The 14,339-nt window shown below is 42.8% G+C and overlaps 1 protein-coding gene across 2 annotated transcripts in view; it reads left to right on the top strand.

Annotated features, from left to right (window-relative positions):
- Nucleotides 1-7,482: 7,482 nt before the first annotated feature.
- NCKAP5 (NCK associated protein 5) overlaps nt 7,483-14,339 on the top strand; it is an 891,925-nt gene continuing 885,068 nt past the window's right edge. Inside the window, exon 1 of one of the 2 annotated variants that reach the window (XM_059166689.1) lies at nt 7,483-7,730. The gene's annotated coding sequence lies outside the window, so the exon portion shown is untranslated. The remainder of the gene's footprint in view (nt 7,731-14,339) is intronic. The other variant, XM_059166691.1, reaches the window with a different exon arrangement.

Below are 14,339 nucleotides of genomic sequence, written 5' to 3'. Positions count from 1 at the left end.
ACAACTGTTTTATATAACCAAATTCTACCCAAGATTTTATTTTTAAAGTATCCCATTGCTAAAATAACATTTTAAAGGGTCCTTAGTACAGTAACTATTCTATACAAACAAGGAATGTATCATTTTTATATTTATTCAGAAGGTACTGGCCATATCATAAGTGTTTCTAACCTAACAGTGGCCCCTCATGGACTTGACTGATAGGACTTACGTTATTATCAGTCAAAATAATAAATGATAACTAATAAAATGAATGGGTATTCTTTGTTATTAGAAAAGCTATACTTTAAAATAATTTCCCCACCAGTAGATTTTTAGGTTTAGCAAAAGATTCTTGTACTCAGGAAAGGCTTAATCTGTCTTCAAACGGTTCACCTGGATTTATTTAAGGTATAAAGTTTAAAACAGCAGTGCCAGTAGAGCTGGGGAGCTCTGTTATCTGCAGAGTTAAGTCTCACAGCCTTGCTCATTCCTCAGGGGCATTACGGACGCTCCTAGCATTGGATGGTTTTTCTGGATGAAGGAGTGAGCTTTGCCTAGGAAGGCGAGGAAAGAACTGGACTTCCTCTCTGGAGAGATAGGCTAAACGTGCCTCATCCCTACTCACATGGTGACTCACTTTCTCGCTGCTGGTCTAGGGTAAGGGGACAGAGCTTGCCCTGGCCCTGAGAAAACCCATCTGAGGCAAAACCCAGCCTGATGCATCCCCTTAAACCTCAGCTCACGTTTCACAGGCGTTCTTCATCTCTGAGGGAGCGACTCTCCCTTGGCCCTCCCGCCATTTTCTGCAGCTTCTATTGATTTTCCAGGGCTATTTGGTTGGGGACACGCCGTGGAAAGGATAGCCTCACTTTCTATGTTCTGTAAGGATGCCTTTCCTAAAGGGCCCGTGAGGAATACTTGTGACAAAAATAAGATGTTTCTGGAACCTAAAATATCAGGCCATCAAAGAAAAGAACTCATAGTGCATGTGTGTATGCGCGTGTGTGTGTGTGCGCACGTGCACACATGCGTGCTTCTGAAGGTGAAGGGAAGAAGAAAGAAGAAAAGGCACAGCTCTCTTCCAGTGCATCCCTACAACAGACCCCTCCCCTGCCTTCCTTCCAGTATCCCTGCTTTTGTCTTTTTAGCTTAAGAAGATTTGTCAGCATGAAGGGAGGAATGTTGGGTCTTCTGGGGGCTTCAAAGTCTGCCCAGGCCTCTGCTGACCATTTGGGCAAAAGCAGGCAGGGGTTTGGAAGCCCTCAACTCTGTCCCCTCGGGTCACAGTCCTGCTTCCTCCCCAGGGCACCCTAACCGGTTAGCTCCCTTTCTTTTTTGCATCCCAGAGCAGTTGTCAGGGGCTAGTCTTGTGTGTGTGGTGTGTGTGTGTGGGGGGGTGGGCATGGCCCATTAGGTGCAGGAGCCCCCGTGTGTTTCCGGAACCACGAGGCATTGACTGTCGTGCATCCAGGGCAGGCTTTCTTAAAGGCACCAATCACACCATAATCCTGGTCTCACACATCTGACCGTCAGTGGCTGTCTTCACCCTCTTCCTTCCCTCAGGGCAACCACTGATTTTAATAGCCTCTTTGTATCTGGTGAAAATTGAACTCAGGGTCTTTTTATTTAGACAATCCCCACAGGCCACCAAATGAGCTGCTTTCTCAGTCCGTGGACAGCCATGTCCCTCGAGGCCTCCTCCAGGCTCTGGTTTCAGGAGGACTCCGTTCTCAGGTTAAAAGGAATGCAACTTGCGTCTTGTAGTTTAATGAATTTGCATAAATCTCTGAGGTAGCTTTGTTGGACCCGGCTGGCAAACTGGGCTTTAATGCCGTACATCAGATGGGTATAAAATCCAAGTGAGGGGGAGAGTATGGCTCCCCACCTCTCCCCTTTTCCCACCTCCTCCCTCCTGGGCCCTTTTTATTTGGGGCAAGCAAAGTAGTTAAAAATGTCAAACTCACAGTATGCACTGTCAACAACACAATGAGGAGGCTGAAATAAAACCCTCCAACTTCATGGTGATACTTTATACTTACACAGGGCCTTTCATCAAGAGTCTTCTCATGCCTGAGGAAAATTAACCCCTGCTCTTCCTCTGGGGCTGGACCCGGAGCCTGAGCTGCGTGGGAGAGCCAATGCATGGGGGTGGGGCATAGCACCCCACTTCCAGGACAAATGTTTTAATGGTAGGTCCCATTTTACATCTTTCCCCTTCACCTTCTTTTTCCACAGAGTTTGCAGTATCAGGCCCTCTCCAAAGGTCCCTGGTTCCCCAGTCATGTCAACGGCCCAATAGACTACATGTGCATTGAGGGTACCCGCAAGGGACCCCCCGCCCTTTCCCCAATGAGGATAAAAGCATTTGTAAGTTTGAAACTTGATGTATCATGAAATGCCTCAAACCAGTTGTTAGGAGAGTAATCTGAACTTCGTGGGGCTTCACACTTTATGGTATACTCTTGCTTTTGTTTGATTTATGTACGGGAACTACTGTAACATCTGTAGTGATTAAAGCCTGGCAATGTTTCTATCTATGTGTTTGGGACTGTCAGTGTGAAACCTGCTTTGTTTCTTCCAAGCTGCATTTTGTACACCAGCTCTGTGTCCGATGGGATCCATGTGGAGAACGGTCACCAGGAATTTGTTTGTTGATCATAGCGCTCCTTCCCTAGGAACCAACGCTACTTGGTCTTTCTCAATGTCTGTGATAGACAAGAAGGTCTTATGTTCATTTCTCTTATTATAATTGGTGCTTTTAAAAAATATAGTCTGAGGGGGCACCTGGATGGCTCAGGGGGTTGAGCCTCTGCCTTTGGCTCAGGTCATGATCTCAGGGTCCTGGGATCGAGCCCCCCATCGGGCTCCCTGCTTGGCCGGGAGCCTGCTTCCCCCTCTGTCTCTTCCTGCCTCTCTGCCTACTTGTGATCTCTGTCAAAAAAATACATAAAATCTTTAAAAAAAAATATACGGTCTGAGGAGCACCAGCTTGAGAATGATGTGGCCCTCTTCTCAAATGTGCTGGTTCTCAGGGCCCCTAGACACTCGCTCTAAAAAGCCAGGGTGGTTTGAACTCTGAAGTGTGCCCATGTCACTCTTTCTAAATTCTCTCCTGCTTCCTATTTCTGACTATATTAACTTGTGTGGGGTGGACTGGCTGGCGATCTCTTAAGCATTGGCACAACCATTACCTCTACAGGAAAAAATAAACCAAACAGATATTAAAGCAGAAGATTATGAGTTACTGAAGGCTCTGTGTAAAGGGAAACAGGAAACACTTAAATGCCTGCTCTTCAATATTTTCTCTGCACGATTGGATCTTGCCCATCTCCAAGGGCATGGGGAATTTATTCCACCGGTGATGCTCTGGGCATAAGCTTGATTCCCATGGTCTTTGCATTGGTTTTGAAGCCTACACTACATCTCCTTTAAGAGCTAAGCAGAACAGCTGGGTTATGGGAGGGAAAGATATCACACTAGTTTGATATTGAAGTCTGAAGTTCTGTTGAATGACTACAGTCATGTGTCACATATCAGACTCAGAAATGAGTGCCTTAATGATGACTACATGCTTCTAATTCCAATTTGTCATCATTTGGATTGGTTTATCAAATCTTTTTGGTTCCCAATCCTCCACAAATGGTGGAGCTACCTCTTACTATTGTGTGAGCATAGTCCAATTATTTAAGTAACACATCTCTATGGGCCTCAGTTTCCTTAGTTGTGAAAGGGGGAGTGAGAATAACAGTATGTAACGCACTGGGTTATTTTAAAGGTAAATTAGGTAATACATTTAATGCAAATAACACACATAAATGCTTTGTAAATGCTGGTAGTTATACGTGTTTCAGGAAATAAGAGGTAAAAGAGAGGGGAAATCAGACACTGGAGGTAAAAAGTACACCTGTGGTGATAGTTTTGGTATGTCCCCAATAATACACAGCCATCATACAGCAAGCATCTCTAAGGGACCTCTTGGCTGTGTTTCACACCTCACAGATCTGATTACCATCTCTGACTTTAGGGATTTTCCAGAAAACACTCAACCATGAAGAATATAGTACAAGACTTTTTGAAAATGGAGCAGATAAATAGACATTTACATTCGTATGCTTTTTATAACACCACCTGGCAGCCCTCCATGGGTGAGGGCTGGTCTCTTGGGAGAGTGGGGATTGCCTGAATGAGGTTAGGAAGGCCCTGGCAGGGGAGGTGAGCTCAGCACCTTAGCAGGTAAGGAGGTAATTTAGGCAGTAGCAATAATGACCACCTGGTAGAGGTAGGGAAGACAGTGCCCCCCCCCATCATCTTTCCCTTATTTAATTTTATACTAAGTTGAAGTCAAGTTTAATACTTATCTTAAGAAAGTGTGACCTTATCACACCTAAGGGGCTCCAAATGTGTATTTTAACAGAATCTGGCCTCAGGTTCTTATAATGTGTGAATTATAGCAAAATAAAAAAATGCAGGAAATACGGACTGTGCTTTCCTTTTCTTGAAATTATTACAGGCATAAGATATTTTCCCACTAAGACAAGACTCCAGAATGTTTTCTCTAGAGGAATGGAAATAGTGCTTTGAAAAAACCAAGCTTACCTTGGTGGAAATTTTCAGTCGTTCTTTCTGGTGGACTTCTTCCCCGTAAAGAAAAACATCGTGTCTAATGCATGGCTTATGCCTGTGGGTGTCCGTTACAGAGGTCTTGTCGGCCGTGTGTAGAGGAGACAGACCTGTGCATTGTGCCATCACTCCAGGCCCCTGAATTTCAAAGCCTGGAGTCCTTAACAAAGCTCTGAAGACTCTTTATGGATTAGATTTTTCCAACTTTTCTCTGGAGAGTTCCCTTAATGTTAGACCAGCCCTGACAAGGAGCTGGGCTAAACTGTGCCCTTACAAGCTTTCTGACTTGTCTTCCCGTGCTTGCTAGCAACTAGCGAACAGAACCAGAGCGGTTCATACTTGTCTTACCTGAAAATTCCATTTGTCAAACAGCAATTGCACAACAGAAAGGTCAGCACTTTATGTCCTGAACACTTAACTTTAATCATTGTTTAAGGTAGACGGAGACTCAGAGATTTTCAAACCAGTCTTCCGATGTAATAGAAAGGGGGATTGGCCTTTGGATCAGGAATGAAAATCCAGTGTCTGGTTCTCGCATCTTCTTTATCCCATTCCAGCCCCATGTGCTGAAGTATTCTTGTAGGAACCCTGAAAAAAATGGGTTCGATAGATAGGTCTTTAGTGAGCATCTACTATATGTCAGACATTTGTTGAAAAAAGAAGTAGCTGGTCTCTTCTTGTGATTTATTTGGAAAATTATGTAATCATGGACTTTTATTATTTTAATAATAAAAGTGGAACATGCTCATTGAAAAAAAAATCAAACTACCCATAAGCATACAGAAATGAAAGTTCCCCTTATCTTACTCCCCAAGGATAACTGTTGTTCATAATTGGCATGATTCCTCCATCATATGCTACATTTTTCACTGCAATTTGCTTTATTTATTCAACAAGCAGCTCCTTCTTTCCATATCAGTATATGCACAGTTACCTCAATTTTTTCAACCCCTTCTAAGTTTTCTGTACTGCATATACCCCAATTTGTATTATTACCTCTTTTCATATAGCCGGAAGTTATCTCTGTCTTATTGGTTATAAATCATGCTGCTAAGAACATTTTGGGGCTTATATCCTTAAGCTCTTCTGTGAATTTATTGGTGGGATCACTCTGGTAGAGTGGACTTGCTGGCTCTAAGGGTTTGGACCTAGAAAATCTTTAGGCATTTCTAATTTGCTTTCCATAAATACTGTGTTGGTTAAAACTCATAGGAGCTATGCACTGTCTTTATGTGATTCCTATATGAAACTGGAATATTTGGGGACCTTGATACCCCCTCCAATTAATAACCTACCACTGCTCTTTGAGAAAATAATTTTGAGCATCCACTGTGGAAAAGCATTGAGATGTGAGGTCATTGTTTTTCAAGGGCCAGGAGAGTGTTTAATCTAAATATATACCCCATTCCCTGGAATCTGCCAACCTTATTCCTGCCACCATTTGCAGCGCCCTACCCCCATTTGGGCTGAAGATTGACTATGGCAGGCGATTTGAGGGTAAACAAATAACACAACACAATGGTTGCCCTCAAAGACCTTTCAAACTGGGTTGGGGAGACAGAACACAGATGGCTACAAAACAAGCTAAAAATACAAGTCAGTATATAAAAAGCTGCAAATAAATATAAATAGTCAGCAGCATTATAGCAGTGCAGAGGAAGGAAGGAGAACAGTGGTCTAGAGTGTTGAGCTTCAGGACAGAGACTAGGTGGAGGATTTGTGGTGGGGAGAGAACGAGCCAGATCCAGCTGACAGAAGGAGAGATTCCAGCGGAAACCGGCCAGAAAGTGCTCACTTTTGTCTTGCTGGCTCCAAGTGGCCCGGGGCTTACAATATTCCTTGGGATTATTATAGACACTTGGCAGAGATTTGGGGGCGGGGGCATGATGGGGTGGTGCAGGTAGGCCATAAAATTTTGAGAATCTGGTGAAATAAGGTAAAGGAGATCAAGAGCTCGCTTATCTTGATGAACACGGAGTACTGTATGGAGGTGTTCAGTCAATGTCGCACACCTAAAACTAATATAACACTGTTAGCTACATTGGAATGAAAATTAAAAAAAAAAAAAAAAAGAATCTAAAGAAAGCTTCTAGCACTCTTCTCAGAAAAAAGTGGGGGCGGGGGGCGCGCCTGGGTGGCTCAATGGGTTAAAGCCTCTGCCTTGGGCTCAGGTCATGATCTCAGGGTCCTAGGATCGAGTCCCACATCCGGCTCTCTGCTCGGCAGGGAGCCTGCTTCCCTCTCACTCTCACTGCCTACTTGTGAGCTCTCTCTGTCAAATAAATAAATAAAATCTTTAAAAGAAAAATAAAAAAAGAAAAGAAAAAAAATCCACCTATGTGCACATAGATACAAAATTCTGCCTACCACTCATGGAACATTTTCTTCTACCCCAACATGAAAAACTTCAGAGTATGTCTAAAAAGAGCGTCACCCCAAGAAAACCCATTTAGGAAAGGCATTAGGCAGGTGTGTCTCTCACAGAAAAAGCTCTTAGGCCACATAAGACATAACTAAGATTCATAGTTGTGAGTCCTCAAACTCTGGAGCAGGCTGCAAACAGGTGGGTAAACAAGTCGATGGGACCCTGCTGGCATTGCAAACTTTCCCTCAGCATCCTCAGCTTATCCAGGCGATTCCGTGTCTTTTTCTGGAGAAAGGCTCGGACCTGAGAAAAACCAAGCTCTTGAAAATTTGAATCAATGGGATTATTTACGCGTGTAACTGGAATCCGCCCCGCGATGCCGATTTTGTGGCAGAAAAGATACTCTTGCTCCCCACCCCCTCCTTTCTTTTTGACAGTCAGTTAATAAAGACTCAACAATAAGCAGCTGCCAGTGATGTCATTTGGGACTTTGTCCACGGAGCTTGTATTTACAAGCTCGGAGCAACCGCGGAGCCGCAGCAGCCCCGGGAGCAAGTCTCCGCAAACTTGCTCCGAATTCGCTGCAGGACTCCGCGGCCGCTTCGGAGGTTCGGGAAAACTGAGCGTGCTCTCTTAGCGCGGCCTTTTAACGCTTCAAAAATAAACAGAGGATAAACTCGGGAAGAAATTTTTAGCTGGAGAGAGCCGTGGCTGTGTCTGTCTCCGGGACCGTGATATATAGTGACTGAAGAGCTAACTACAAGTAAGGCTGTGGGTTGTGGGTTTGGTTTTTTTTTTTTTTTTTTTTTTTTTTTTTTAACTCTTGTAACAGTTTTTCTTATTTATACAGCTTGCTTTCCTTTTAAAGTGAGATGACGGTGTTTAGGTGTTTCTACAGGCTCTCTGGGCTGCCACAACAAGTAGGCGTCTGTTCCTAGTAATTATAGTGCGCTGAAGTTGCCGGGGGGTAGGTGCAGAGGGCTCCTGGTCTGAGAACAGGCACCGGAGTGTAGATAACAGGGAGTGAATTCCTAGTCCTCTGTGGACTCTGCTAGGAGGTTGTCTTTTTTTTTTTTTTTCTTCTTCAAATAAAAAGCAACCAACCATACGAAAAAACTATTAGGTTGACCTAGGAATTTTAATAGAAAACGACAGACTAATTTTTAATTAACTGGAGTGCTAGAAGGGGGAAACCCACTCTTTGTTTTTGGGCTCTGATCCTTTCTGTGGCTTGTAGATTTCTAATATGTGCATGTTGTTTACAGTGTCTTGTTCCCTCCTGCCTACACCCTCTCCCCCCCGACACACACACACACACACACACACACACACACACACCCAGGGCTCATTCATTCTTGAGGAATTTGAAAGTATAGAAAAATGTTTTGAAACTGAAACCATTCCTATCTGGATATTTTCCCATTGAGTATCTGGAGAAATGCTCACTGTCCTGACTTGTCTTCTGAGTTAGGAACCTGAATTAAGGTACTACTGGAAAAGCCAAATTTTGACACTCAGCTAGGTTTGGACTCGAGACCCACATCCTTTCTGACTTTCCTTTTGACTCTTTAAAACTGTCCAGATATCTCTGGGGGAATAGGAAGACGGGGGGATCCTCGTGCCTCCAGCCTGGATGCAGGCTCCCTCTTTATCACAGACGCTTCTGCTTTACTTTCAAGTCTCAAACTTATTAGTATTATTTATTGACCACACCTTGCTTTTTTCCTTCCTCTCTTGAGCCCCTCTTGCCAGTAGAACCTTTTCTTCCCTTTCTCACTGATTCCTCATCCCCCTTCCTTCTCTCACTGGAGCCTGGATCTCAGCTTCCAACTTCCAGGGGCCACCTGGAAGTCCTACGTTAGAGACGCCTGCCCTCGGCTGTCCGCTGTGGGCTGTGGGATGCTGGGTTTGCTCCTCAGCGCCTTGCACTCGGTAGCCGCTCGTGGCTGATTCCTGCAGTCTAGAACTGACAGCCCGGCTGCACGGATTGGCAAGAAGTGGCTCTTAGCCTGTTAGCTCCCGCACGCGAACTCTGTGACTCACTCCCGGAGCCCAGCCTCTTCCTCACTTTGGCTGTTCTGTCACTCACCCGCGAGAACAAGGACAGCCTTCCTGGCCTTCCGCTTTTTCTCTGTTTTCAGAGAATTGTGAGAAGCCAGGTCCAGAAAGGTCCTAAAATATTCCACTGTCTTCCATGGATTTCTAGGTGGGCAGCCCCCTGCATGTTGGTCAGTCCTCACTTTTTCCATCAGGCCACACCCTGCTCTGATGTGTTTCATGTATTGAAAGGCAGTGCTTTTTGTGACTTTTCTCTTAAAATAAGGGATCTGCTACTAAGACAGCTTTCAAGCTATTAGAGCTCATCCTTTTACAGAAGGAAACCTGAGGCGCCAGGAAGGGGGATGGTTGGTCTGGAGTCACCTGGCAAGATGGTGGCAGAGCTACAGCTAGAGACTCCGTCTCTGGTGCTCATTCCAGCATGCCTTCCACACTTCCGTTCCTAAAGATGACAGAAGAAATAGGACCCACGTGTGCTTATAGATCTTGCTGTAGGAACAGGGCTGGTGTATGGGTAAAGTGGGCTGGCCTGCTCCTGTTTTGTCTTTGGCTCTGGGTGTGCGTCTAAATGTCTCTGTTCCTCCTTCTATTTGCTAGAGAGCCAAAGAGAACTCTGTGATTATTTTGCAGTTAATGGCCAAAAGGCAAAGTGGGGGTGATTGTGGCAGTTGAAATAATCTAAAAGGCATTTTGCCTCATATACAGGTCATGAGATGTCAGGTGGCTCCCAGCACTGACATTCTGTGCTTCTGCTTTACTTTCAAGTCTCAAACTTATTAGTATTATTTATTGACCACACCTTGCTTTTTTCCTTCCTCTCTTGAGCCCCTCTTGCCAGTAGAACCTTTTCTTCCCTTTCTCACTGATTCCTCGTCCCCCTTCCTTCTCTCACTGGAGCCTGGATCTCAGCTTCCAATATTTAGCTCGATTCCATCCACACCCTACATTCCTTTTTTCTCTGGAACCTTCCTTGCCCCTGATATGACTTTCAGATCCCTCCATGAACTCTTGGAGTTGTAGCGATGATTTCTTTCTTTGGACCTTCGTGGCATCTTGTGTTAACTTTTGCTGTGGGATCTGGAGCTCTTTGCCACATAAATACCTCTTTCTGCTGAAAACAAGGGCTAGGTTTTAGCACTTTTTATATCTACAGCCTCTAATACAGTCATTGTTCAATATGTAATACTAAATAAATGAATAAGTGAATGGCTGCTCTTAAATATCCCCTCTCCTTCATCAAACATCCAGCCCTCTGCTCTTGGTTGACAAAATTTTCACATAATTGTGTTCAATGACTTTGTAGTCTTCCTCCCTGGGGTTGAAGGCCTTCAAGGCCAGACTCCTGAGCATGCAAACAGGGCTATTCCTGATGTGATATCAGCTAGCCTACTCTAGCTCATTCTTCTCCATTCCTCTGCATGTACTTGACTATCTGTTCTGGAGCTTTTTGGCCCGACAGCTCATCTGAACCTTCCACCAGAGGTCCAAGGGCAGCAGGACATAGTGATGGAGGGTTTGGTATCTGGAAGTGGATGGCCCAGGCTCAAATGCTGCTCCTACCACATTCTGCCTTTATGATTGTGCTTAATTCACTTAACTTTTCTGTTTGAAGTTCACATCTTTAACATGTGGCTAATGAGAGTGACTACCTCATGAAGACTTGGGGTGGATTACGTAAATTAATAGAGCTAAAACACTTAGCACAATGCCAAGCATATATTAAGTACTAGTGAGTATTAGCTGTTGTCATTATTATTTACCTTGCAGATAGATGCCCGTGTCCTACTCCAGACTTAATGAATCAGCATCTTCAAGATGGGATTCGGATCCAGGCATTGTTAAATGTTCCTCGGGTGATTAGCATGGAAATGATTGGCTTAGCTACCCACGCTGCTTTCTGTTACCTGAACAAGCTGGGCTGCTATGTTCTTTTGTACCCCTCCACCTTTATGTTCCTGCTGTGGTACCTCTCCATCCACCCAATTTATTCTCCCAGGCCTTGCCAAATTTGTAATCTCATGCATAGCTCAGCACCTGGCACCGAGTGAGTTCCCAATAAATGATGAAAAAAAGTGTATGAATGTATGTTTCACGGGAACTGTAGGAGAAGATTCAAGCTGTTTTCTTCCCCCTAATCACCAAGCTCTTTGCCCATGCTGGCTCATTATGATCGCAATGCACACTTTCCAGGCAAGGGTACTAAGGTTCAGAAAGATGAGGTAATGTGGAAAGGTACATGGGCGGTAAGAAACAAGAGCAGGATTTGAACCCTGAGCCTGTGGCCGTAATCTTTCATTGTACCTCCCTCTGGTTATGGAAGCCATTTTTTTTCCCTCATGAGCTTTGACAGTGGTGGAACTTTAATTTTTCTTGTCTCATCCTGGGCTGATTGGTCTGGCAAAACCACAAATCCCATGGATACTTGTAGGTGTCCAACTGGTTGACCTGGTGCTTCACATTTTCTACTTATTCAGAAATGTCTAACACACATGTCCAGTCCTTCGGTGTTTGTTTTTCTTTTAGTCTTAGATAGGAATCCTCTTGCAGGCTATCCCAAGTTTATGGCTAAACATCAAGATTATTTGCGTTCTTGGTATGGGTGTTGATAGACTGAGTCCAGCTTGGTCAAGAGTGTAATCTAGGCAATTCAAGTTAAAAAAAAAAAAAAAAAATGGAAATGATGGTTGGCCATTTGGTTGGTGCCTGAAAAGTTTACCAATGGAAGTGGTAGTATTTTGTGATAATGGATTTAAATAGCCAGAATGGTAGAGGCTGGACACTGCCAAGTCCTAGTTTTTCTCTGGCGCTCTAATTCTACGAAGTTTAATGCCTTTGGAAATTTGGATTCCCAGTTGTGTTTTCTTATAGATGAAATAATAAATCTCGCAGATGCATAGAACATTACCCACAACATTTACTATGTCCCAATACATACTTGTCTAATGAAGTGTGTCGTGTCAGTTTGGAAGCCTCAATTACACAAGGTACTTCCCAGTGGTTACATAAATTAATCTTGGTATTTTCAGGGCAAGGAATCAGCTCTCTCCTTCTTAGAAACTTTCTGGATTAGTGATTCCTTAGAGTAGAATTTGGATAGACTATAGGAAGCCAGTGGACTGAGTTCAAGAGGAAAAGGCCCAAACCCAACATTGTGGAATATAAGCTCAGTCAATAATATCATGGTGTTGAAAGAAGAGCTGTTAGTTCCGAAATGTGGGAACACAGTGTTACTGTTGAGATGCATGTCTGACAAACTGTTCTATGAAGGGTATTTACTCCATTGGGCAAACTGAATCTGATCCAGGCCAGCCCAAAATATGTCCCAAATGGTCCCATTGTCAGTGGTGATGTGTTATTATGAAAGTTTTAAAAATGAAAGTAATACATGCTTAAAGCTTAGAAAACTGAATAGTGCAAAAATGTTTATGTAAATATATAGCTACATATATCACATATAAATATGCCCATGTATAGTGCTATGTCTGTGTATAAACATTGTATAGGGGCATGAAAATCTATCTATCTCACAGTTCCTGAGCCACACTCCCCTCTGTATTCCCACCCCTCAGAGAATTTTTCTACTCTCTTAGCTGCTTTTTATGTAATATCTCTAAATGATGTTTTATATCTATTTAGAAAATTGATTTATTTCCTCTTATGATAGGCAATATATGTTTCTTATATCTCCCATGCCCTCTCTGTTCTCCAGTCAAAATTGTTGATTACATGTACATTTAGTGCTCATTTTTATGGTCATTGTTGAATCAAATATTTTATTATCACATTTGATTTCTGTTTAAAATATTTTTCCTACAGTTATTAATGGCCTCATTAAAAAAGTTTACTTAATTTTCTAGTAATCTTTAGTTAAATTTTCCCAGTGTTCCATCAACCCTTTGATGCATGTGTCAAAGGAAACCTACTTTTAAAATGTTCTTCATATATCCATAATTAAGTTCTCAAGTCACCCTACTTTCTTTTTGTCAGTTGTCAAGCTAAGGAACTTAATTATCAGTTGTGCCATATCAGAAGCAATGTAAAGGGCCTGCCTTCAACATTTTTAAAAATTCTGATTATAGTCAATGACTCATATGTAGATAAATAGAAATGATCTGGTTTATTGTAGTTGGGCAACATTTTGGTCTTATGGTTCCATGAATATTCAGTACATTTTAATGTGGTAAATATGCTTTGTTTCTGTGTACCTTTGACATCTGGAATAGCTTCATCAGAAGAGAGCAAATGATACTTCAAGTAAGTTATTTTATGAATAGCGAATGAATGGTCCACTCAAAATGACATTTATATCTTTCCTTTCTCATTTTCTTTTCACTCATTCTTTCAGCCCAGATTTGTATGATCGGTAATGTGAGATACTTAGTTGAAATACTTTAAATTGTTTAAAGTAAAATACTTTAAATTGTTTAAAGGAGGCTGTGTTTTTGGAGATTGCCAGTAGAGGGCCTTATTAAACTGAATAACATTTCACATACAGACCAGTTGGAACAGTTACCTTGTTGAAGAAGCCAGTTTTTATTAGGACACCTGATCAAGAGGAGTAAAACTACCAAAGTAGTTTTTTCAACTTCATTGTAGTTCTTTCTATCTGGAAAAATGAAAAGTCTTAACTTTGCATTTTTATTCTTTTCTTAGGGGGAAATTGGAGAATTCAGATAGATTATTAACAGCCCAACAATCAAACCAGGACTGTGGATGCCAAGCATACAATCTACACATGATATTTCTTTTAGAATTGAGCACTGGTCTCTGAGCCTTCTGGGATCCAGGACTGGATGTTGAATATGAGAAAAGCAAATCCTAGGAATGATTTATACTTGCTTCCCACATTTGAGTGAACCCCACTCTCAACAAAAATGGGTTTTCTGTTTCCTGTACCTGGACCAGAATCTTCTTACTCTTTAATAGGCCCTTGATTCAGACACAGGGAGGGAGAATCAAGAGAATCTGTGAGAGCAGGAGAGCACTTGGTGCATTCCCTATCATGCTTATTTTCCATTGAGGGAAACAGAAGAGCCCTAGGGAAACTAGCTAAGTTTTCTAAAGTCATTCAGTGGCTTAGGGCAGAGTTCTTCTCTATATACTTACTGCCTGTTTTTAGCTCCTCCTACGCAATGAAATCTTTCCTTCTCGGGAAGGCTTCCTCCTCCCCACCATCCATATTGGGACAGCTCTTACTATACCTACATGGCTCCTCTTCAGGAAGTCTTTCCCTATTTTTTATCCACTCTGATAGCCTCAGGTACTTGTTACCCATAGCCCCTGTCACTAGTGTAATTAAATGTATGGTCAACAG

This window comes from Mustela lutreola, chromosome 3 (assembly GCF_030435805.1).
Source record: "Mustela lutreola isolate mMusLut2 chromosome 3, mMusLut2.pri, whole genome shotgun sequence".
NCBI lineage: Eukaryota > Metazoa > Chordata > Mammalia > Carnivora > Mustelidae > Mustela > Mustela lutreola.
This window is presented reverse-complemented; position numbering and strand designations above follow the sequence as displayed.